Below are 23,258 nucleotides of genomic sequence, written 5' to 3' on the forward strand. Positions count from 1 at the left end.
GTGTCCTCAAGTCCATTCTCTATGTCTGCGTCTTTATTCCTGTCCTGCCCCTAGGTTCTTCAGAACCTTTTTTTTTTTTTTAGATTCCATATATATGTATTAGCATACGGTATTTGTTTTTCTCTTTCTAACTTATTTCACTCTGTGTGACAGACTGTAGGTCCATCCACCTCACTACAAATAACTCAATTTTGTTTACTTTTATGGCAGAGTAATATTCCATTGTATATATGTGCCACATCTTCTTTATCCACTCATCTGTCGATGGACACGTAGGTTGCTTCCATGTCCTGCCTATTGTAAATAGTGCTGCAGTGAACATTGTGGTACATGACTCTTTTTGAATTATGCTTTTCTCAGGGTATATGATGAGTAGTGGGATTACTGGGTCGTATGGTAGTTCTATCTTTAGTTTTTTAAGGAACCTCCATACTGTTCTCCATAGTGGCTGTATCAATTACATTCCCACCAACAGTGCAAGAGGGTTCCCTTTTCTCCACACCTTCTCCAGCATTTATTGTTTGTAGATTTTTTGATGATGGCTGTTCTGACTGGTGTGAGGTGATACCTCATGGTAGTTTTGATTTGAATTTCTCTAATGATTAGTGATGTTGAGCATCCTTTCATGTGTTTGTTGGCAATCTGTGTATCTTCTTTGGAGAAATGTCTATTTAGGTCTTCTGTCCATTTTTGGATTGGGTTGTTTGTTTTTTTGATATTCAGCTGCATGAGCTGCTTGTAAATTTTGGAGATTAATCCTTTGTCGGTTGCTTCATTTGCAAATATTTTCTCCCATTCTGAGGGTTGTCTTTTCATCTTGTTTATGGTCTCCTTTGCTGTGCAAAAGCGTTGAAGTTTCATTAGGTCCCATTTGTTTATCTTTCTTTTTATTTCCATTTCTCTAGGAGGTGGGTCATATGACCTTGACTTTGTGCATAGCACATTAACATAGGTTTATCTATACATTTTAATCATTGCCATACCTATGTATACTTTATCCGAAGATGATACTATCCACACATCTTAACAGAAGGCTTAAGTAGTTGAATGATAGAGACTGTATTTTTGTAGCAGAAGGTCACAATAAAATATGTGCTCTGTTAAATATGGTGAGTCGCCTTGGGTCATGTGCTGAGACTGGTTGATGGTGCTTATGTCTACACACAGCTCCTCCTACTGATTTATGGATTTGGGTGAATATTCTTTTATATCAAAGACTAGGCTGCAGGTCCTGAGAGGAGGTAGGAGAGAGTAGCATTTTCCTTTAAATCTTGGTATAGTGCTATTATGTGAGAGAAGATTATAGCTGCCTTCGCTTGCTGGTCTGTGAAGTTGTCATAAAGGTACTGATTATTTTCCAGTGAAATCCATGTCTCCTCTCAGAGAGCGCTCTGCATGCTCAGTTACATCGCGGCTTGGCTCCCATACTCTGTGCAGAACAAGATATAACAGCCTGTCCTTTCTGAAATATTCTCAGTGCAGTGTGCTGCATTTACTGCATGTGGTGGTTCATTTTAAATGTCAGTTTGACTGGGCTAAGGGATGCCCAGATAGCTGGTGAAACATCATTCCTGGGTGTGTCTGTAAGGCTGTTTCCAGAGGAGATTAGCACCTGTGTTAGTAGACTGAACAAAGAAGACCACCCTCACCAATTTGAGTGAGTATCATACAGTTCACCAAGGGTTTGAAGAAAATAAAAAGGCAGAGGAAGGGTGAATTTGTTCTCTGTTTGACCTGGGACACCCATCTTCTGCTCTCAGTCATCAGCATTCTTGGTTCTTGGGCCTTTGGAATCATACTGAATTATACCACTGGCTTTACTGGTTCTCCAGCTTGCAGACAGCAGACAATGGGATTTCTCAGCCTCCTTAATCACATGAGACAATTTCTGTAATACGTCTCTCTCTATCCCTATATATATCCTATTGGTTCTGTTTCTCTGGAGAACCTGATGAATACACTGCACAAATGCAGCTTGTTTGGTTGATCCTGCCTCTGTCTGTTCTCTGTTTACGGGCCTTACTCTAAGTTTCAATTATTTGTTTACACATTTGTCTCAGTCATATGTCTTTGAGGGCAGGGCCCAGTTCAAATATATATTTGCTTTGTTACCACTGAGCATAGACCCTAGCACCCACTAGATGCTTTATAAAGGTAGGGGATGGGGAGATTTAAAAGGAAGAACAGAGGGAGGGAAAGATTCTCCTGATAGGTCACTCCTAGGACACCAACTGGGCTAAATTCTCAGATTGCTTCTCTGGGTCCTATAGTCTAGGCAGTCTTGCTAGCAGTTTCTAGTTTCACTTAAACTTGGTTTCTGATGAATTCTAATGTTCCCTTAACTCTCCTCTCTTTAATATCCCCACCTGGCTAAGAGGCCCCGGATTGGCATTGCCTATGGCTAATTCACTTCAGGACCATTCTGAAATAAAAGCGTGAGGAATTGTTGAATGAGTCTTACCCAAAATGAAAGGCTCTCCTCAAGAAATCCTAAGTGGAAGCTGAGTAAAATTGATCTCCTCAGAAAGAAGTTCCCCTATTTTGAATAAGTAAGTGTCGATTTTTCAGCATCTCTTGAAAGGGGGCATTCAGAGACGATAAGATTCCATTGGATGCTAAAATATTTTGCATAAGTAATTAATATTGCATACTCCAAAATGATGATATTAAACAGTATCCTTTTTCTTTTCCTTTTTCCTTCCTGTGATATAAGAGCATCAGAACTAACTCCATGCCCTTGTCCCAGAATTAATCATTCCTCTCCTCTGTAAAAGTTGATGTTTACACCTTTTAAATATTTATGGGCTGTTTTGTTCCTCTATTGTTGTTTATCCACTCTAGAGACATTCAGAAGCCTTGCATTTCTTCCTTAGCCAAGCACTTCATTCCCTCCATCATTCTCGTGGCTGTTCTTTGGATTACCTCCAGTTTGCACACATAATTTTGGTATCTAGGTGCCAAAAACATGTTTGTTTCAACTGGAGTCTTATTACAGTTGCTTTTACTCAAATCACGTACACAAATAAATGCGATCTCTAAAGCATGAAAACGCAGTAAGGCTCCAGAGGGAAGCTGAGATATGCAAATATGTTGTTAAAATGCTACAGGTAGATTTTTAAGTCACTAGGGAAATGGTGTCTCAAAATCAGAAGATTGTAGAATGAGCACTATGTGAAGAATTTTATTTTAAAGCCAAGCGTTGTGATCATTTTGCAGGTTTTTGTTGTTATTGCCAGTCTGTTGGTTTGTAAGATTTTAATAGGGTTGGGTTTAGTCTTCTTAGCCATTTTCTAATCATTTACTTATTTTCTCTATGCAATTGCAGAAGGCAGAGCCTTTTTTCAGTAGGAAAAATGTTGCTATTCCTTTGCAGAGAAAAGACTGAAGTAAAATGACCATAAAAATATTAAAGACAAAGAGACAGTGAAACCCAGCAAAACTTGGGTGATCTTTTTAATAAACAGACACTATAGATCTCATATTGTTATTTAAAAGGACCTTTCAAGTAGCAACATGACCTAATGCACAAATAAAATGTCCATGAAAATATGTAGCACAAGCAAACAAATGACTTAGAGTAAAATCCAATGAAGAGAGAAAACTGTGTTTCCTCAACAAAATGCCATTTTTGCCCTAAGGCAATCCATGTTGGGGAACAATACCATGTATAACAGTGAGACAAATCATAGGCATCTCCCCTAAACAGCAGATTTTGTTGAACTGCACATGTGTGCAAATATCTGAGGCCTCGGAGAAGAAGCAAAGCAATGAAATACATCACTTCTGTCACCACCTGAACTGGGGAGGACAGAGGGGCAGGCGCATCTGAGAGCCTGGTGATGAAGCTGGGAAGTAGGAAGTAAATCAGAGCCTCTGATCAAAGGCTAATTTAGCCTGTCATAAATGACGCTGCCATGGAAAGAAGCCTTACGCACAGAGATCAAAGATTGAGGCCTCCACAGATGCCACAACATTCCCTGCCCTAAAAAAAGCAAGAGAAGGAGGGAGAAGGAGAAATGCATCAGAGCTCTCTAAGAACGCTGAACAGTATAATCTCCCTTTCTTAAGGACAGCACGCACTATTAGAAAAGTGAAAATGAATCTTGTTGTTTTTTTTTTTTTAATAGTATGTGTGAGGTCAGCTTTTGAGATCGAGAGTAGCTGACACCATTAGCTTAAGTAACTTACTTGCATACAGAGTCTAGGCAGTGCTTCCTGTTATTTGCGGCCCTTTCTTGTCTATATCAGGGTTCTTTTCACAACTGGAAACAGAAGGCAAATTATTTTATATTTGAGTAACTATTGTCTTTTGAGTTTGGTCTGGGTCAGAGACTTCAGTCCATGTTACCATGCTAATTGTTAACTTCTTGTTAACCGGTCAATCAACCCTTATGTGATTTTTGGTATTTCACTCCATGTTGTGAGTATAGCAAGTTCCTTAACTGTGTACAATATCTCTATACATTATATTCTCCTGTCACCCATACTTTACATACTTTTTAACATTTTAAACCTGTGCCACGTGTAAAATGACAGTAAAAGCAAAATAAATCTTATAAATCACTTTACAGTTGTCTAATATAGGATGCTTCATTCATTTGTAGGAATTAAACTTTTTTTTTTTTTTAATAAATATATTTACTTATTTATTTATTTTTGGCTGTGTTGGGTCTTCGTTTCTGTGCGAGGGCTTTCTCCAGTTGCGGCGAGCGGGGGCCACTCTTCATCGCGGTGCGCGGGCCTCTCACTATCGCGGCCTCTCTTGTTGCGGAGCACAGGCTCCAGATGCGCAGGGTCAGTAGTTGTGGCTCACGGGCCTAGTTGCTCCGCGGCATGTGGGATCTTCCCAGACCAGGGCTCGAACCCGTGTCCCCTGCATTGGCAGGCAGATTCTTAACCACTGCGCCACCAGGGAAGCCCGGAATTAAACATTTTTTAAAAATTTATTTATTCAACAATGATTTTTGTTTAACTGTTAAGAGACACTTGGCTGAGGATACAGCAGCAAACTAAAACAGACGGTTTTTACCCTCATGAAGCTTATCTCTATTAGGGTAGACACATATTGATCAGATTATCATGCAAAAAAATGTGAAATTGCCACTCTGATCAATGCTACTAAGGAGAGTTAAATGGGGATTTGACCTATGAAGGTCAGAGAAAGCTTCTCTGAGAAACTGATGCCTGATCAGAGGTAGGAAATAAACTGGGCAAGAAGGGAAGGTAAGAAGGATCCATTTGATTAGAGAATTTTATTAACACGCTTTCATTTTTCTTGGAAGGGAAGTTGTGGTGGAAAAGGGGTCCAGATACAGGGCAGAGGACAGTGCAGTAGATAGTAAACTGATTAAGAGAATGGGTTTGACAAATTAGTTCACCTCTCCGAACCTTAGGCTTCTGATCATAACCCTTACATCACAGAATTGTCTCAGTAAGTGGTAGCTGTCATCATCATCATCACTACCATCACCTTGAGGTCTAGCACTGGTTTGTAGTGTGATTTTAGGCATATCATTTCATTACTTTGAGTTCCAACTTCATAATTCTATAAAATGGAGGGTGTTGGATTTAGACTGCAAGCTTCCTTCCTGTTCTAATGGTTCCATGATTTTTCAGGCAAATCTAAAGCTGGAAATTTCATTCCAGGTATGGGAAGTCTATATGCTGGCAGGTTAGGGAAAGTATTGTTTTAGGGAAGTAGATTTTGAAAAGAAGCACAGTTCCACCTTTTAGCAACTTTACTTACATTTCTATAATCCACATTTTAGAAGTTTCTATTATCTTAGATTAAATTTTATAGCACATATTTCTTCTGCTAAAAAGCCATTAAAGGATTTCGGTAGGATGTTTAATTTCCCATTATGGTTGGTTTCTCAAATCATTCCCTTTGTAATTGTCACGTTTTTACAGTCCTCTTTAAAATGAACTTAATTTTCCAACTAAAAATATCAAGCTGAGTTGGAAATTGAAATTGTAGGACTGTAAAATCAAAGGATAAAAAACGAGCTTTCAGGCCAAAGTTTTCAACCACCATAACATGTAGAAATACCTCTAGAAAAGTGTCTTATTTCTTTTTTTTTAGAAATTCACGTTCTTTTATTTATTTATTTATGACTGTGTTGAGTCTTCGTTTCTGTGCGAGGGCTTTCTCTAGTTGCGGCAAGTGGAGACCACTCTTCATCGCGGTGCGCGGGCCTCTCACCATCGCGGCCTCTCTTGTTGCAGAGCACAGGCTCCAGACGCGCAGGCTCAGTAATTGTGGCTCACGGGCCCAGTTGCTCCGTGGCATGTGGGATCTTCCCAGACCAGGGCTCGAACCCGTGTCCCCTGCATTGGCAGGCAGATTCTCAACCACTGCGCCACCAGGGAAGCCCTCTTATTTCTTATAAAATGCATAAGAATACTTCTAAGATTATTTTGGTCAAAGTGAAATTCTATAACATTTCTAAATCTGGAAAATGATTTATTTTACACCTTGTTATTTATTTAAGTACATAAGTGTTTGGTTTGATTGGAGCATCTTCTTCACTCTGTTTATGCTTCACTTAAATTACTCATGTTTCAGCTTTACAAAGTTTACTTTTGTCTGTATTATGTTAAACATTTAATCTTTTTTTCTAGTGCTACAGATATAAGAAAGAATCCAGATATATGTTTTTTCTATTTGGTATTTTAAAAACTCACCCTCATGTTTTGTGTGATAAATACTCTAAGTGCTTTTGTATTTTTCTTTATCTTAACCCTTAGGGAATACATAGTAAACATATTAAATAGACAGCCTAGGGACTACTGTCCCTAAATTATGGGTTAGAAAACTGAGATGTTGACTCATTCAAAGTCAAATTCATACTTACTGAATAAGAATTAGATCTTATATCTCCTAGCTTCTAGACTAGTGTACATTTTACAGTGCCTCACTGATTTGCCAATGTAATATAGATTCCTCCTAACTTAATGGAAGCATGCAAACCCCTGACATGAATTAGATATGGTTAAATTGGTCAATCATTGTCTGATTGGCCTCAACGATTATAGCATTAAATGGTATTTCATCTTGATTTCCTCTGCTCTTTTTTTCTTATGCCATTTCCCATTTTATTGGCCTTGGTATGGATATGCTTTTCATTTGTGAATGTCCAATTATCATGCCTTCATGTTGGATGGAAGACCGATTAGCATGGATTAATTAAGGTAATGAAATAATTACACTGATTATGATATAACTATATAGTAACCAACATTAGCATGGCCTAATTACCTAGTGGTTATGAGCATGAGCTTTGGAGATCTGATTGAAGTGGGTTTGGATTTGACCTTCAATACTTACTAATAATGTGTGCTTTTGTGAGTTACTCAATCTCTTTGAGCTTTGGTTTTCTCTTCAGTAAAGAGGAGATAATAGTACTTACAGAATTTATTTTTTAATAGATGCAATTATGTAAATGCATTGTATTTTCTGCATGGCAAGGCCTCGATAATTATTAACAACATGACTTTTATTGCCCTGGCTACGAGGCTGTGTACCTATCGAATTATGATCCAGTCATCCTCCCTTAGCACCACAGTCTTAGAGGATGGGACACGTAACTCCAGTTTGGTTATATTCAGCATCCTTCGCTGGGGATTTATTGAACTCACGCTGGAATAACAGAGCTAGTCTCAGAGAATGATGCTACAAACAAACAAGACAGAAGTAAGAGTAAGCAAGATGGCTTGATGGTGTTTGGGTTGCAGAATTCAGAGGCCCCTGGTGCTGGTTCTCCCTCTGCTTTTTATATGTTTTTTGTTTGTGGGCTAATAAATTCCCTTAATTAAGTTAGTTTGATTTGGGTTTATGTGACCCATTAATGAGTCCAATAATACAGCTTTTTAAGAAACACATTTCTTCAACCTTCAGTTAACATTTATTACTCCTAACAGTGTTCTATTACTTATTTATTTACATGGTTATTTTCTTTCTTCCTGTTACTAAAGTGTAAACTCCATTTGGACAAGAACCTACAACACTCTTTCCTCGCATATTGGAAAATCCCTAACACCTAGTAGCCACTCAGTTGATACTAGGTGAGTCAGTGGATGAAGGGAGAAAGAAAGGAATCGTCTTTTGAAAAAATGCTCCCTAGTCAAAATTGCATCCACATTTTTTCCTGAATAGAGTAGGTAAAGATGCAAATTTAACATTCATTGAGAACTTAATGTTGAGTCATTCATCATGTTAGATATTGTATATCTTTTGAGATTGTTAGTATCATCCTCATTTTACAAATGAGAGAATGGAGGAGCAGTGAGATAAAGTCACAGTGGTAGATTCTGTAACGCTCCACTCCGATCAGCCTTTGAGAACCAGCTGTTCCGTCTGTCGCTTGGAGTGCTGCCAGCAACCAGCCCTCACATGTAAGCACCCAGACAGGGTCACGATTGCCTCGGATGAAGAGAGTACCCCCTTGCTCAAGGTCATGTCTCCTTTCCAGGGAGACATCTACTGCCTGATGTAGAGGGATAAAGACCCAGGACCCTAACGCAAATTAGCACAGCTCTAAGGATCATGCCCACTTCAGAACTCCCTGGAGGGTGGGCTGAGGATTCTCTTTATGCTGTGTCACAGCTCAGCTTTTCCCTTTGTCCACTTCCACTTCCTTGCTATCCCTTCCTCATGCATTGATCTCAGATAGCTCATTAATAGACCAGAGTCTGCTTCCCAGGGAAACAAACCTGCTATGGTAACTTCTGAAGATTCGTCCCCAGCTAGAGAAGAGGCCTCTCTGAGGAGGTAAAGCTGGCTGAGACCCTCAGGCTCGGGGGAAGTATAGCTCTGAAGTCTGAGCAGAGAAAGAGCTAGATTGTTTCTAGGGTCTTAAAAATGACCGTTGTAAAGCTAGGACACAAGATGCTGGGAGGAGAGAGGCTTGAGAGGGTGGCAGGCACCAGATCGTGCAGGGCCTTGTAAGCCACGCAAAGAAGCTAGACTTGTATTTTCAATTGTTTCTACCCTTTTTTTCTGCTCATGTACCAGGATTCGCCTCCCCCTATCTCTAGCTACCATGGCTCCGCCCTTTGGAGCCCATTTCTGCCCTATGAAATTATACTTGAATTTGTGTTTTCTTTCAGAATGCTATTTATAGACCCTTTCATTTTTAACCTTCTCACTGGCTTGCTACTATAATTATAGTCTCAAAAAGCAGTTGTTTTCTGGGAAAAGGATGTTTTGAGCTATTAGTTGTGACTTAGTCAATTGTGTGTAGTTTAAGAAATATCTTTCTTTACCCACTAAAAAGGCTAGAGTTCCAGTTGCTATGATTTAAAGGCAATGGGAATATTTCCTAGAGTTTCATGAGATTATAAAAACCTTTTCTGACATTTGAAATGATTATAGTTTATACCACATTGATTTACGAGTGGGGTCATTCAAATGACCTTTAGAATTCAGTAACTTCTAGGTCACAGAGAGGCACAGATGGGCACCATGTCCTCTTTGTATCTGATAACTGGCGTGTGTGTGTGTGTATGCGCACACACACACACGCTAATTATTTAGGTATACTCTCTGGGAAAAAGTGTAAATGCTAAAGGTTTTCATTTATTTTGGGCAAGTGTCAGTGCCTGGTGGAAGAAGCTTAGTATCTGAAATATGGAAACTGCAGAGATAAATGATTCATGTAGATGCTGCAAGCTGTATCTTCTTGCGTTGATTTCCGCCAGTGTTTCCTGGCAACCTAGCACAGTCGTTCTCACCTTTGACTGCCTATCATAATCTCCTGTGGCACTTTTCAGGTCTAAGGCTCTCTGGGCAGCCATTCCAACTTTGTAGGTGAAGCCCAGAAGCTGTTTCTTGTTGTGGTGGGTGTGGGTGCGCTTTTCAGCCTCTACCCATGATTTTAGCTGACAGGTGGCGTTGAGAAGCGTTGGTCTGTTAAAATATCTATAAGGAAGGTACAAGATCACCCCTGGTGGAAAAACCACTGCCCTAAGTAAGCCCTTCTTCCCTACATCCAAAGCAAGAATGCTGCCTTGTACAACTTCAGGGAATACCATTCATTTGTATCCTATGCAGAGTTCTTCCTTCGAGTTGTACAACGGCTGTACATCACTCAAAAGGAGAAGCTCTGCTTTACTGTGTAATGGGTGAAATGACATGCTCTGGTGATATACATATATTTGGAGATTTAATAAAGGACCAGGATATAGAACACTTAATCAAAGTTCTACTATATTTTTAAACTGCATTCATGAATATTGCTTCTCTTTTGTAGTTTCTCCTCTCTGTCATGCATACACACAAACCGAGGCATGGAACTCTCTTACTTTGTTTAACATGTTTTTAGTTCTAAGCAGAAGCCCAAAGAAAGTGAAGAAGCAAAAGCAGTATTGATGAATGCTGCTGTATAGTTCTAATTACTTCCCTGTCCTTTCGGAAATGAGACCATAGATCCCAGGAATTAAGGTGAGAGTGTGAGAGTAGACAAAGGAAGAAATGTCCTCAGTTCCCAGGCAGATTCGGAGGTGAGGCCAGGAACCTCATCTGTCTTTTAAGTGCTGTATTCCCAGTGCCTAGAAGAACAGCTGGCATATGGTGGTTGCCCAGTATATTTTTGGGATGATTGAATGAGTGAACGACTTGGACTGGACAACCTTGTATTGTCGGCCCTGGTATCTAGGCAAAAGGGAACTACATTAGAAACAAGAACTGAGTCCTGCCTGTGTCTGTGTTTGTCCTTACATGGAAATTCCAGTTCAAGGGAGGACTTAATATGTAGGTGATTAAAGATCTCTCCATGGATTTTCCATGGTGCCTGGCATTCTCACCTTAAAGTTTTGTCCACCTGGGTAATTTTAGAGGTTAAGGCTTCATGTCTTCTCTAACATGGGGGTATTAGCTTTGATTAGTTATGGGGTGAGTACCACTGATGGAGTATAAAATAATCATAGATAATCTAAGATTAAGTATAATTAAATAGCAGACATATAAATGAAATATTTTTCCTTTTTCATTCTCTTGTGGTACTTTGGATTAAGTCAAAAACTAGTTTTGTGCTTGCATGATTTTATAAATTTTTAACACTTTCTACCATCTCTTTCTCATAAAAAGAGACCAGACTCCAAAATCCAAGATTCAGCTGGTCACAATGTCTGCTTAGAATTTAATTGTTTAGGTTTCAGTGTATTTATTTTTATGGGATGTGGTGCTGATTTCCCATTCTGTAGTAGTGAGAGAGCATATTATCTTAAGATATTTTAATCTAAATAGAAAAGTAAGTCAATTAAAAATAAGTGCAAGTAATGCACGCATATGAAAAAAATCATGAATGTATCACTTGAATGGCTTGAGAAACATTGAATTTGTTTATTTTGTTAGTTTGATATCTCCCCTTGAGGAAGATAGACTCTTGGGGAACCCCAGGCTGAGTGGTTCCGAAAGAGGCAGCATGTTCTGGGGATGTGTTTGTATGTCTTTGCGGCCACGTGGGAGATGATGATGGATGCTGGGAGAGGACGGCCCCCAAAAGGGTGTGGACAAGCCCTGGAAGGACACATAGGGCCCTTTTAAAGGTCAACTGCATCAACTTCAGCTGTTCAGTTCTTCTCACACGGGTATCTGTCCAGGCAGCACCAACATGCCTTCTGGTTTGAGAGGCCTGTGAGAGTAAGAGGGACTATTGTTTCCTTGGGCAGTCAGTCCTACTATTATGAGTCATGGAATTCTGAGTCATGCGTCATAGGAGTCAGCAGGACCTCACCTGTCCTTTAATTCAACCATTCTTTTGGGGCGTGAAGGCGTTTGCATTACCATTCCCATACACGGTCATCAACCTCTACTTCACCTCCTCTGATAAGAGGGCTCCTTCCTGAGGCTTCCAAGTCCATGTTTGTGTAACTCCAAGCCTTGAATCTCTCTCCCAGGAATTTTCATTTGTTTCTCCCAGTTCTGCCCATTGGGCCCCTAGAAAACAAAATCGAATTCCTTTTCTGTGACACTCAGATGTTTGAAGAGAGGATTTATGTCTCACTTGAGTTATCTTTTTTCCCCAGAAAACATCCCCAGCTCCTTCAGCCTTTCTTTCCACGAGGTGGTGTCCATCCCACCTCCCACCTTGGGGGCTCACCTCTGAATAAGCTGTATGTCTGAATCAATTTTAAATTTAAGCACCTAAGCCTGGATAAAAATGTCTAGGTGTTCCTTTAGGGGAAAAAAGTAAAGTGTGACAATCACATTCTTTATTCTAGATACCATATTTCTTTTACTATATCCTAGGATTACCAACTTTTTGGCAATTTTATCACATCATTCATTAACTGTCTTTTTTTTAAATACTACAATTGTGCCACATCTTCTTTGTTTTAAACTTATGCCAATGTCTTTCTAATAAAAATACGTGTGATTTGTGTTGTGTGTGTAGCAGGAAATAGGAATTGCAGGGAAATAAGAGTAAACCGTTAAGTACCAAGAGAAAGTAGACATTTGAAGACGTAGGAAGTATCTGACACCATGTGTAAGCTGAAAAGCAAGACATCAGTTTTATTTTTCCTTAGCCTGTTCAAAGGAAATTTTTCTCCGGTTTTGGTCCTTGAGCCATTTATATGCGCAACATCTTATTATAGAGGTCTTGCCTGAATATCCCATCTTGCTATCTCATCCATCTTTGCCTGCTGTTGCTCTACCCTATCTGATTTCTATTCATAGCTCTTGTGGCTACCAAGCATTTTATATCTTTTTAGTTATGTATTAAAACAATTTACGAAAGCAGGGGCTTTGTCTATCCATAGTACCAAGCACAGAGCATAATATTTGTCACCAGATTTTGTTAAATGAATAATTGCATAAATGAGTACAAGAATGACTTGGGATGTTAATTACATATGTAGATTCCTAGGCCCCACTCTGGCTGCGGGGCCCGGGATTCTAGGAATTCATCTGTATTCTAAAATTTTAGCAGGGCTGTTTTTGTATACGTGCACACAATGTTTAATACACCAAAAACTGTAAATAAAATATAAAAAGTAAATTTGTGAAATATCCAAAAATGGTTCTTCTCCTTTACATTCTTAAAAGAAGACATAAGTCTGTATAACGCCATTAGAAATAACCACTTCCATCTTACATTTTAAGTCATTTGCATATTACTGTCCAATTTGGGATCACTACCCCCCAAACCATAATATTTGCTAAATCACATTCTCATGCCAGTATGACAGCAGAGACCCATACATGTATGGGTACTTGCAGACCACTGTAGCTTACCAAACAAACAGGACAGGGAGGTCATTTATAAAAGTTACCTCATCGACACTGGGGTGTAGTGTGTGACACTTGTTCAAAATGTTGATCTCAAAGACTCAACGCATTCGATGGTGGAAGGAAGAGATCTACATAAAAGCTTTCCACGGAAGGAGACACTCTTATTTTCCTATAAATTTCATTACTAATAAAATAAGGGAGAAGAGCAATAAGAAACAAACAAGATTAGGAAAGCCAAAGTGGTTTTTAAATGAAATTATTTTTCCCAGACTTTTCCATGAGGTCTCAGCAGCTCTGCAACCACCAGCTTGTTGGAAATCTGGTTTGTGACAGTTTGAGAAACCATTCTGTCTGCCCCCTTTTTTACTTATTAAATTAATTGTACTGAATTTGTTTTTCAGAAATAAATGTGAATCATCTGAACGATGAGCTAAGCTATTAAATCCCACAGTGGTTTGGTCACTTAGTTCTGCCTCTCAGGTAGCTGGTCTGGACATACCCATGTTTTTACCTTTGATCATTGTACAAAAAGAAGGTCCAGTACTGCATAATACAAGCCTAATGAAACAAAATTGCATACAAATATCACCCAATACTGCTCTCCACTGAAACGTTATCTGTTTAGCATGATGTTTAGTTTACTTGGAGGTAAGAATTAAATATTGGGTCTTTAAAAGGAGGAAGAGAGGGAGGGGAGAGAAGAAAGGGGGGGAAGGAAGAAGAAAAGATAGAAAAAAGGGAGGGAGATGGGGGAGAGAATGGGAGAAACTTCTTATATTCAGAGAACGGTATTTTTTTCTCCCTCGTGAAGCATCATGGAATAGGTAATGCCAGTTGCTACTAAAGTTGAGCGTTTACTGAGGTTGGGCAATCATAGTCCATGCTTGAATATCATATTCACTACCTGTGTGCCCTCAAAAGGTCACACATTTATTAAGATTTCTTACTTGTAAAATATATGCATTGGAGCTGAATGATACCGAAGCAACATTCCAGCCTTAAAAACTATATGTCTCTTTGATTTTTAATGTATCTGTCAAACACAAAGAATAGAATAATTATTTAAAAATATGAGACACAAAGAATCGGCTCTAAAAGACCTAAATCAAATTTATAAGGAAAAATAAATTTTGAATAAAATGATAATAATAGAAAGTACCACTATTGATGGAGTATAATTCAGTGTTTAATATTTTAATACAAAGAAATTGAACAATATGCATTCTTCATAACTTCTTCAAGTCAATAATTTAGCGTGAGAGTTTTAATAGCTTAAGAATATTCACAACCAAGATCTGCAGTAGTTACAGGGCATGAATCACACATTTAAGTGCTAAGGGGTGAGCATCAGGAGAGGTATAAGATGATAGGGAGGAGTGGGGACTGATACCCTGGAGAATACAGCTTGTTCTAAACTGGAAACCTCTGCTCTACTTGTTACTGAATGAGGTTTGTTTGCCCGACGTGCAGCAAGCCAAACACTGAGTCCCCAAGGTTTGTCACAGACAGAGGGTTTATTCATGAGACAGACAAGTGAGGAGAGGGGAGAACAAGGGTCCTCAAAGGTGAAGGGCTTGGGATATTTATGGGATAAAGAAGCAGGGTGGTCTTAGGCATGGGGAGGGATGGTTGGAGGCAAGAAAATGGTGAAGTAATCAGTGTTCTGTGCAGGTGTACCTGAGTTACACACATCTTCATGGGATGCATGTTCAGAAGGTGGTAGAGTTAATGTGAGCTGAGGGTGGGGTTCTGAGCCGTCTGTTGTCAAAAGACGGACAATTGGACACTCACACAGGTCGGTGGTCTCCACCGGTTTGAACTGGGCAAGACTGGCTCCAGTTTAAGCAGTTGTTACTATAGTAACCCATCAGTCAGAGGTGTTATCTATAGGGGCAGTTAAAGGAGTCCTGTGATGTTTTGTCTAAGTAAGCTGTGTGAAGTTTGGAGGGTATGCGATTTGCAAGAACAATTCAAAGGAGTTTAGTCAGTGGAGGCTGATTACAGGATAGTATTTATTAAGCAAGTTATAGTTTAAGGGATCTAACTGATGACTGCCCTTGATTTCACGCCCTGGAAGATCATTGCCAGATGCCAAAGCAGGACTAGTCTTGTCAGACTTTCTACATTTTCAGAGAAAGGACAGAAATCTGAATTTTACTGTTAAAACTCTTAATGTTTAAGCAATGGAAGCTAATTCAGGCCTTCAAAAAAAGTCCATGTGGAAGGTAAACCAAAGACACCTGTGAGCAGAGTTTGCCCCACCCCCCACCCCGCCCCGCTTTGATTCAAGGGTTTCTGAGTTGCCTTCTACCCATTCAACTACCAGGTAAACTGCTATCAGCTGTCAATCCTTAATGACAGTTTTTTTTTATCATCTCGTTCAGATGTTTAAAGAGTATCCTTCCCCGTAGAATTCAGAATGGCCCTGAAACACGAGGACCGTATAATATTCAGTCCAAAACATAGTGCAAAGTGAGGGAAATTTGGAGAGTAGATTCTTGTGTCAATTTCCCTGCTAAATGATTTGCACCGAAGTAGAATCCCGATGCCCAAGCAGCTAAGCTCCTCAGAAATGGGAATGAGCTGCCCTATCGACCAGCTTCTGTCCACTCTAGTGCCCTGAGACTTGTGGTGATTCATCAAATGAACTCCTTGCCATTTGAAGGAGCTAATTCAGTCTCATCCCCAGGGTGGTATTGATGCATTAAGAGGTTATGGCTCTTGGAGTAGTTAATGAAAAAAGAATACAAGGGACTTGTTGAACATTTAACTGAAAATTTGTCATTTTATACTGTGATGGTTCTGAATTTCGACATCTTCTTCATTGTTTTGTTGTGGCATGTTTCTTGTTGGTTATTTTGTTTTCTTTTAAGAAAGAATAATGTTAGAGAAAGGAAATGCTCATTTGTTACTGGAAACTTACAGTGATGGGATGTTCCAGGCAAAACATAAGAAGTCCCTTGTTGCCACTTGCATTTGTCACTGCTCTAAATCTCTCCATCTAGCTAAGATTTATTCACATAATTGATTTATGGAGTCAGTTTCTCAATGACAAGAATTATGTTCTTTTTTATTTATGCGTGTATTTGCTTTTGTATCTCTTACTTTTAGATTTTTACAGACTCTAGAACATAGAGAACATTCACCATATCTGTGTTGGCTAGTGGGTGTTTAAAGAGTGATTTTAAGGATGCCACAGTTTTTTTGCTTTGTTCTTGGCTGCATACAGTTGTGTAAGCTATTTTGAATATATCCATGTGTGGGGCCACATGATGGGAGTGCAAAGTGCCAATATTAATTTGAAAAGAATGACCTTTTCCTGTGTGTTCCTGTCCAGTGTCAGCTTATCTAAGACGGATAGTGTTGATAGGCTACACTATCACTGTCTGAGGATAGATTTGCAGAAATGCCTGCAGTTTTCTGTTCTAGTTTCTTTCTCCCTTGGGTGCTTTCGCTCTGGCGCTGTCATTCAGACCTTACTATAAGGATAACCAATTAGTAGTTAAATGAGTTGAATGATTCTTTTTATGTACTCTGTTCAAATGACACTAAACTCATTGCCACATGACTAGGACAGGTGAATTGTTTCTTTCTGCACTTTTTAAACAAGCCCACGTAGTAAATAATACTGTTCATAACCCCTGCCTTTATTGCTCTCTTTCCTACACCTAGGGAATCATTTTGAAAATGAACGTGTAGAGGCCCTATTTGTATTCGAGTGGAAATAAGAACTCGGTAGTAATAAAACTGTGTAGGTTTTCAGATAAACAGGTAACTTAGAAAGGGAGAAGTAGTTTTGAAAACAATACTACAAAAGATCAACGATGAGAATACTTGCTGGCAATTTGCATCTTTAATAACTCAGGACTGTCAGACTAGCACAGTGCCCCTGACCTGTATCATGTATGCATGATATGGAAGTATATCGTGCACCTACTGTGTGCCATAATGAGGATTGCAGAGGCAGATTCACTTCCTGTCTTTGAGATACTCAGAATGGGGGGGGAGGGGTTTGAGACTGGTCATTATCTAACTCTGAATGAATGATCCTTACTCTTTTAACAAAGGACATTCTGATTAATAAAATAGTCTTGGGGTTGTAGGGAAAATGTACCATTCTGGAATACAAAGACCTTCTGTCTTTTTTCATAATGGGCTATTTGCCTGAAAGACCAGAGTGCTAGGTGAATTAGACATCTACAACTCTGTGTAAACAGTACTTTCCAGTCTTTGCGTCCTGGTTAATAATCCCGAGCATTTTTGAAAGCACTTTACTTTGGGTATTAAGAAAGAACTACAAGTGAGATACAGACTTTTGTATATTTTGTAAATGAGATATAGATACTTTGTAAATCTACTACGATGATACTTTTATATCACTTACTGATCTCTGTAACTCAAAGAATTGTGCTTTCTCGGTATCCTCATTTATAGATAAGGAATTGAGGTTCACACTAACTTTTTTAGTCAAAAACTACTGAGTTTCTCAGTTGAAATGCAAACTCTGATTGATCTGATCCCCAAGCCCAGGAGAAGGATGATATATGGAAGGGAGGAAGAGGGTAGCCCCTACCCAGAATGTTTCTCAAATTCTATACAATAATATACTATCCCCACATTCTTTCAAAACCTGTGTGAGAGAGAGGTGTGGGGAATGCAATGAAAGAGGCTTTTAAGTAGTCACAGTGAAGCAGAGGGTTTAATGAGGTGGAATTTCAAGGTTTTTCAACTTGATGATTGCTATCAGGTGGGGAGTACAATGGAAAATGAGGTGGTAAATTTGGATAAACACCCCAGGAATCTTCTGGAATGGAAGAGGTTTCTCCTCAGTATTCGAAGTTCTTGAAATCTCTGGAGCCTTGGTCAAAACAACAAGCCTTCTAAGGAAAATAAACAAACAAACCAACCCCCCCCCAAACAATTCCATGCAGAGAAAAAAATGGGACCAGTGAGTGTTTAAAGGGGGTGGCGGCTCTGGGTCTGTGTACCTCGTCCACTAGGAGCAGATCATTTTCTCAAGGGCACTTGCGAAAAGGTCCACAAAGTGTGGTAAGTCTAGTAACCATGGCCAACTTTGCTGTGCAGCGTCCTCGGTTAAGCATAAATGCCTGGGGAAAGAGTCTTCTTTCTTGCACTTTGAAGAATTACGTGGCTTCGTCGGGACATGTTACCAGCAGCTGTGGCAACAACAGGAGCAGGTGCCTTAGCTCAAGCCCCTGTTCCTTTGGAGCTACAGGTGGCACCAATAGGCACCTAAAACGGTGACACCAGTAGATGGCAAAAGAAGATATGTCTTTACCCAGGGCAGCTCTAGAATTTCTACATGGAAGAGGTTCAGTCGGCAATCCGGTGAGAAGTGGGGTAGGGACTGACCTTGAAGCTCTATCTGCATGACAGGCACGCTATGTTTACTCAGATTGTAAAGTTTCTTTGGGATGTCTTGGAGTTGATGGAACTTATGGAAGAATTAGCCCCTTTCCTTGAGATTTAAGTTGGCACCACACCTGCTCTCTATTTGTAAAAATGTTAAGCTTTGGCTTTGGTGCCAGTAACATCAGGATAGAGGCTTGCTTTGTGATGGGGTGGAAAACTTTTCCCTCCTTCCCTTCTATCTTCTTTGGCTGGCCTAATAATTAAATTGACATGAGACAGATTAACGGGAGAAAAACAATTTTGTATATAGGGAACTCCATAAAAAAATATGAGACTCACGGGACAGTCAGGCAGCTGAGACTTATATACCATCCTGAGCTAAGGAGGAGGGGGTGGGAGACTGGGGCTTTAAAGGGGTGGAAGACAATTCACAGGAATGTGAGAAGAGCCCGTTTAGTAGTCAGATGTTTGCCATGCCATGCAGATAAATCTTTCTGATATAAAAAAGTTATTTCTGACAATAGCTCTCTCTTCCTGGTACAGGCTCCGTATCTATTAATATATTGTTCTGGGCAGTTAAGGGAGAGGCAAAAAGCTTTTTCTGAGTCTGCTGGGTCTTAATTGGCTTCAGCTCAAAACAATCTACATGCCAAAATGGCACATTTGGGGGTGGCATACATCGCTCCCCCTCAGTGGCAACCTGTCTGAGAGAGATTATGTGGTTTTCCTGCATCAAGAAGTTAGGTGGAGGGAAAGTCTGATGTTCACTTAGAACAAATAAGGTAAGAGCAAATTGGATAGTCCTGGAACACCTGTGAGCCCAGCGTGGCCACTGAAGCTCTCACCTGGGGATGGAGATTCTCTAAATCAGCGAGGCAACACGTGGGAGTAGCAGTTTAGGAAACTCTAAGACACAGTTATTTACACTTTATATTGTAACAACAGTAGTTATTAAAACAATAGTTATTAATCAAAGCTGTTCCCTGATTATCTTAGGGTCCAGTGCTATAGAATGAATATTTATGACCCCCTGAAAATGCCTAAGTTGAAGCTGAATCCTCAGTGTGATGGTGCTAGGAGGTGGGGCCTTTGGGAGGCAATTAAGTCGTGAAGGTGGAGCCTTCACAAATAGGATTAGTGCCTATATAAAAGATCCCCAGAGAGCTCTTTTACCTTTTACACCACCGTGTGAGAAGACGGCAAGAAGACCGCCGCCTGTGACTAGGAAGAGGGTTCTTACCAGACTCTGAATCTGCCAACGCCTTCGTCCTGGACTACTGCCCAGCCTCCAGAACTGTGAGAAATAAATTTCTGTTGTTTATAAGTCACACAGTCCATGGTACAGTTATAGTAGACTGAACAGACTAAGACATCCAGGAAATCATCTCACTCTCCCCCTACTTCAAATGCTAGGGATTGAGTCTGCGGGAAGCTGGCTGATAACAAATCATGAGTCTGCACTTCCATAGTATTTACCAGCATAATTTGTCCTCATTTTTCATACTGGTGAGTCTGGTTCCTTGCATTCACCTGCTATTTCCAGTATATTGTTCATATTTCACAGTGGTAAGGATCCTATGCTCTTGTTACTTTGTACCCTTTCACTGTATACACCAGGATTTAAATAAATGCCTATTGAACAATTGAAAAAATAAGTGCTACCATTTTTGTTAAGGCAGATTTATTTGGCAGCAAGATCTCTTTTCAAAATTATGCTAAGAAGAAGCTTCGTACTGTCGTTTCCCTCGTGGCTCCAAATATGATGAGAATTTGTCTCCTTGCCCTGGTAGCAGCTTCCTTAAGCAGACGATCCAAATTCACCACCCTGAGGTGTTTTAGGCTTAGGGCAGGTTGGGATTATTCATTTTCCTCTATTTTATGTTCATATTTTTGTTCTTATTTACTTCTCCTTAAAATTGTTTTCACTTTCTAAGAACTTTTAGTATTGACAAGTTTCTAGTGGCTGATATTACCTTAAAATTATGAGAACTGAAAATTCTTTTGTTTTTATTTTGCCAGAGGAAAAGTAAAATTAAATGCATTCCATACATAACATTTCCTGTCTTGAGAATCTAAAATCACCTTATACATTATATTTTATGATCTTCACTGCTTTAACATTAACACCTAATTAAACTCTTCTGTGTATCTCAAAGGCAAGGCCAGATTCATGTTGATTTTCTCCATTAAGTTGTTGCATAAAACTCAAAAGTACATATAACTTTCTGGCAAACTCTGATTTAAGAGGTATTTTGTTAAGAAAATAGATTTAAAATGTGAAATAATTCCAAGAAACAATTAAACGCAAATTGAGCGCTTTTTCTTAAGGAGAAGTTCTAATGATTATCCTAGAAATGCATTTGCGTCAGTAGTTTCATCTTTAGCCATGAATTTGATCATCTGTGTCGGTGATGGTCGATTTTAAAATGGTGTGTCTTTCCCATGGAAAAAAACTTGCTTTGTTTTTTTTTTTTTATCACAGCTGGTAGTTTATTCCATTCATATTTGTTGTCATTATCACGTTTTCTGTTTATTCTTGCTCTAAATGTGTTTTGCCCCAGCGCATGTTCAATAGGTTTAATTCTTTGCATGCAGATTTTCAGTATATTTCCCAAGCTTCTATGTTACATTTTATTTCAAACAGTGACTCAAATACTAATTTGGAATAATAAAGTATAAGATTTTCTAGAAGTTACAGCAGTGACATGGAAAGTATATTTAATGATGACTAGATTGTGCTTATATTGGATTCAATTTCATAATTAATGGAATTGTTGACACAGGTTCCTTTTCCTTTACTCAAGATTATTATACATGCCATAAATATATGTTACAAAATTTAATAATTATGTATTCAGAGGCACCTATAAATCTTAGTTTTATTTAGCATACAGAAAACAATTAAAAAACAATCCTAATGGCAGATTTGGATTTAGATCCTGTGTCCATTATTAGGACTCAGTTTTAGGAAACAATTCGCTCTGCTTCTCTAGAACAGAGGGTATAAAGACAAAGAGCGATTCAGGTGGTGGCTAAAATATTAGCCTAATTTAGACTTCTCTGGTAATGAGTGTTGAAAGGATGTTGAGTGAGACTTTGTGTTTTTGTTGTTGTTGTTGCTCCCAAGTTGGTACTTACAACCCACAGAGGAAAGCAGAGTGGAGCCTAGTGTGGCTGAAACTTGGCCTCTGTTCACCGGTGCCTGACAGAAACTTGGAGAAAGAGTGTTGGGTGGAGTAGAAAAGAATAGCTTTCTTGCTTTGCCAGGGAAAGGGAGTCACAGTGGGCTAATGCCCTCAGAACCGTGTGTCCAGCCCTGGAGAGGGTAGTGAGGAGTCTTACAGTGTCCACAGAGCAGGGCGTGGTCAGCTCCGTAGACATTCTTCTGATTGGCTGGTGGTGAGGTAATCGGGAGTCAGCGTCTTCAACCTTCTGCTTCCAGCTGGTCTGGGGTCTACGTGCTTGTGGGCAGCAGACAGTTAACTTCTTCCACCTGGTGGGGGTTTCAGTATCTGCAAAACAGCTCAAAGGAGATGGCTCAGAATATCATCTACAGTCGTTGAGGAAGAACTAAAGGTCCTTGACTTTGTTTAATGGCTAAAGTATTATTATTTTGTTCTTCTTGACTGTTTTCCTTTCTTTCTGCGTTTTCTCATTTCTCTGATTAAATTTATTCTTTGACTAAATTTTTTTTTTTTTTTTTTAACAGACAAAAGGCAGGTGGAGGCCATGAGAAGGGGTCTATTCTGGGAAGGCTTCATAGCGCCCTGCTCGGTTACACTAGTATACCACTCAGGGGTTTCCCAAGAGTTGAAAGAAGAAGGTAGATTTCCCCAACCATTACCTCCGCTGTCCAGCTTGTACACAGAACGATTTAGGGCCAGGAGGGTGAGAGTGGCTCTTTGAAATGTTTTAGCCTTGCGCAGTGTACGTTGTTGGTGGTAAGAGGGGATTCTCTCTGTAGCACTTTTCCCTTTGTAAAGCCAAGTGAAGGGGTCAATGAAACATTCGCACAGATTGATATGCCTGAAAGATGGGAGACTGGCAGTTTGTCCCCTGTTACCTGAATCAGTGATGACTTCCTGATTTACTACTGTGCTGATGTGAGCAGGGCAGGAGCAAACTGAGGGGAGAAGGTAGGGTGGACCCAGTAAAGCAGCCCAGACTTGCACCATTGGGCCTAGCAGGGTGCCTGAAATGTCCCATCTGTCAAACAGACCTTGTATTAAGTAGCTGGTACCTCACCCTGGGGGGTTGCTAGGAGCACAGTGACAACAGCAACAAGAGGGTCTGGGCTCTGTAGTTAGGGGTGGAAACTGGGTAGAGGTGGGAGTGCCCGGGGCCTGCGCAACTGAAGATCCAGCCTAGAAGAATCAGTTCGAATTCCAGGACGCTAGAGAGAGAGGAGGAATAAAAGAAGCGATGACATTGCTCTCCTCATTCCAGCTCCTTCCAGCATAGCTCTGGCCAGAAGTGGGGAAGAAGGGAGCATTTTGAACCAGCCTGAGGTTTAGTGATAAAGAGTGACTTGAGGCTTATGGAATAAGATAGCATAGAGTGGTGGGAAAGCCGAATTTGGCAAAGTAGTGTTGAAAGTAATGTTTGAAGAAAAAGGTGAAATCATTTCAGGCTAATGTTCCAACCTAGGTGA

General features: G+C 39.8%; 1 protein-coding gene across 13 annotated transcripts in view; it reads left to right on the forward strand.

Annotated features, from left to right (window-relative positions):
* The window catches only part of CHL1 (cell adhesion molecule L1 like), a 199,743-nt gene that overhangs the window by 43,257 nt on the left and 133,228 nt on the right, over positions 1-23,258 (forward strand). For 2 of the 13 annotated variants that reach the window (XM_082412116.1, XM_082412117.1), the window contains one exon: positions 7,168-7,191. The exons of the other annotated variants lie outside the window; for them this stretch is intronic. The gene's annotated coding sequence lies outside the window, so the exon portion shown is untranslated. The remainder of the gene's footprint in view (positions 1-7,167; positions 7,192-23,258) is intronic. 13 annotated transcript variants of the gene reach the window in all.

The sequence above is a fragment of the Balaenoptera physalus genome (genome assembly GCF_965194825.1).
Source record: "Balaenoptera physalus genome assembly, chromosome: 11".
NCBI lineage: Eukaryota > Metazoa > Chordata > Mammalia > Artiodactyla > Balaenopteridae > Balaenoptera > Balaenoptera physalus.